Here is a 2,758-nt window from a genome sequence, read left to right as displayed (position 1 = left end):
GGATAGCAGCAGGACGTACATGCCCCCCCCCCTTCCCCCCTGCCTTCGCAAGCTGGTCGTTGAGAAGTTTGCATGTTCAATGCCCTTCGCATGCCGACGTACTCAGCCTACGTTGTGGTACGGCCTGTCACCTGTCCGCCGATGTACGCAAAACCCACAAACTGTACTGCACATTGGTCCGTATGTACTGAATGATACATCGTGGCACATGTGTGACCGTACGACGACTGCGCCTAGCAACGGCAGACCATACAGTCCAAATATTGTGCACGCAGCTACGTGTCGTCTCCCTATAAGAGCTGGATTGCAGTGTGGTACGCCATTCAGACGTGTGGGAGGAACGGACGCCCTGGATGGCGATCAGCATGAGCAGTCTGTTGATGTAGTGGAGCGTGTATTCGGACGTAGTCGTCTCTTCTCACACACCGTGATAGCATGTTGCACCGCGTTCCACATCTGCGACATCCTGCAGAGGCCGGCTGACAGTCGTTCGCGCAATGGACACCGCATACGTACGGGGGCTACCTTCCACGTGTTCTCGAGGCGTGCACATGTTGTTGCGTCTATGTGGGCAGACGTAGTGTGTTGTGACACCTGACACAGGCATGCAATACTCGTTGCAAATGGCGATGGACGTCTACGTTTGCTGGTGACGTTACGCAAATGAACAACAGGTAACCCGTTGTGGTGCGGTTGTTCTCGCTAGAGGTGAATCAGTGTTGGCGACGATCGATCGAGCTATTAACCGGTTGTTTCAGGGATACCCACCATGCCCACGAACGTGAAAGGGGACCCACCATGCCCACGAACGCGAAAGGGGATCTGGGTGTGAGGCGATACGCGGCGGTGGCTGGGTGGGACCGTCCCCGGCCGGTGAGGGGGGGCCGCCCGGCGTGCTGGCAGCGCGGTGCGTGGGCGCACGCGCTACAGCCGGCTGGTGGGGGCGGCCAGTGGCAGGCGCGCCGGCCGACGGACGCGGCAGGCGGCGCAGCTGCGCGCCGGCGCCCCCTGCTCGCGGCGCCTTGCGGCCAAAGTAGGTCCTCGCGGGCCCGGTGCGAAGCGCGGTGGCCATCTGCAGTGTGCTGGTCCGATTGAGGACTGTGTGCGCTGAGGATGCGCCGCCGCCCGGCGCTCGGCGCCGCGACGCCGTCTGCTGCTCGGTCGCCCCAGCGGTTCTCGCAGGTGGTTTGTATCGCAGCTGTGCGGACGTGTTGGCGCGTGCGCTGTGCTGGGAGAGTTCGCTTCGGCACCCAAGTGGGGCTTTTGTCCTTCTGTGGCGCTGGCGTTGGAGCTGCCGGTCACCGTAGGTGGCGCGTGTTGTCTCCCGCCGGCAATGCCACGACAGCACGCTCCCGGGCCTCTGTCGGCAGCGGCAAGCTCAGTTGGGAGCACGGGTGGTCGCACCTAAAGCGTCTACTCGCCTAACTCCGGGCGATTGCGCCTCTCTCGAACCCGACCAAGTACTTAGGACGGCGCTGCGCGCCGCCGGGACCTGAGAGGGTTTCGAGGTGTGTTGTGCAGGGGAGCTCAGCCTCCTCCTGTTTGCAGAATAATTGAGCGGACGCTTGCGTGTTCGCGCGGGCCCCCGGGACACACTCCCGGGCGGCCGGCTGCTCAGCTCTAGTTGACGCAGCTCCCTGGTTGATCCTGCCAGTAGTCATATGCTTGTCTCAAAGATTAAGCCATGCATGTCTCAGTACAAGCCGCATTAAGGTGAAACCGCGAATGGCTCATTAAATCAGTTATGGTTCCTTAGATCGTACCCACGTTACTTGGATAACTGTGGTAATTCTAGAGCTAATACATGCAAACAGAGTCCCGACCAGAGATGGAAGGGACGCTTTTATTAGATCAAAACCAATCGGTCGGCTCGTCCGGTCCGTTTGCCTTGGTGACTCTGAATAACTTTGGGCTGATCGCACGGTCCTCGTACCGGCGACGCATCTTTCAAATGTCTGCCTTATCAACTGTCGATGGTAGGTTCTGCGCCTACCATGGTTGTAACGGGTAACGGGGAATCAGGGTTCGATTCCGGAGAGGGAGCCTGAGAAACGGCTACCACATCCAAGGAAGGCAGCAGGCGCGCAAATTACCCACTCCCGGCACGGGGAGGTAGTGACGAAAAATAACGATACGGGACTCATCCGAGGCCCCGTAATCGGAATGAGTACACTTTAAATCCTTTAACGAGTATCTATTGGAGGGCAAGTCTGGTGCCAGCAGCCGCGGTAATTCCAGCTCCAATAGCGTATATTAAAGTTGTTGCGGTTAAAAAGCTCGTAGTTGGATTTGTGTCCCACGCTGTTGGTTCACCGCCCGTCGGTGTTTAACTGGCATGTATCGTGGGACGTCCTGCCGGTGGGGCGAGCCGAAGGCGTGCGACCGCCTCGTGCGTGCTCGTGCGTCCCGAGGCGGACCCCGTTGAAATCCTACCAGGGTGCTCTTTATTGAGTGTCTCGGTGGGCCGGCACGTTTACTTTGAACAAATTAGAGTGCTTAAAGCAGGCAAGCCCGCCTGAATACTGTGTGCATGGAATAATGGAATAGGACCTCGGTTCTATTTTGTTGGTTTTCGGAACCCGAGGTAATGATTAATAGGGACAGGCGGGGGCATTCGTATTGCGACGTTAGAGGTGAAATTCTTGGATCGTCGCAAGACGAACAGAAGCGAAAGCATTTGCCAAGTATGTTTTCATTAATCAAGAACGAAAGTTAGAGGTTCGAAGGCGATCAGATACCGCCCTAGTTCTAACCATAA

General features: G+C 57.7%; 1 non-coding gene across 1 annotated transcript in view; it reads left to right on the top strand.

The window, feature by feature from the left end:
• The first annotated feature begins 1,634 nt into the window (after positions 1-1,634).
• The window catches only part of LOC126444873 (small subunit ribosomal RNA), a 1,909-nt gene continuing 785 nt past the window's right edge, over positions 1,635-2,758 (top strand). The window contains exon 1 of the ribosomal RNA XR_007582807.1: positions 1,635-2,758. This exon is cut by the window's right edge and continues 785 nt beyond it. This is a non-coding gene — a ribosomal RNA (small subunit ribosomal RNA).

The sequence above is a fragment of the Schistocerca serialis genome, unplaced genomic scaffold, assembly GCF_023864345.2.
Source record: "Schistocerca serialis cubense isolate TAMUIC-IGC-003099 unplaced genomic scaffold, iqSchSeri2.2 HiC_scaffold_305, whole genome shotgun sequence".
NCBI classification, from domain to species: domain Eukaryota; kingdom Metazoa; phylum Arthropoda; class Insecta; order Orthoptera; family Acrididae; genus Schistocerca; species Schistocerca serialis.
Note: the sequence above shows the minus strand (reverse complement) of the source record. Positions and strands in the feature narration are given on the sequence as shown.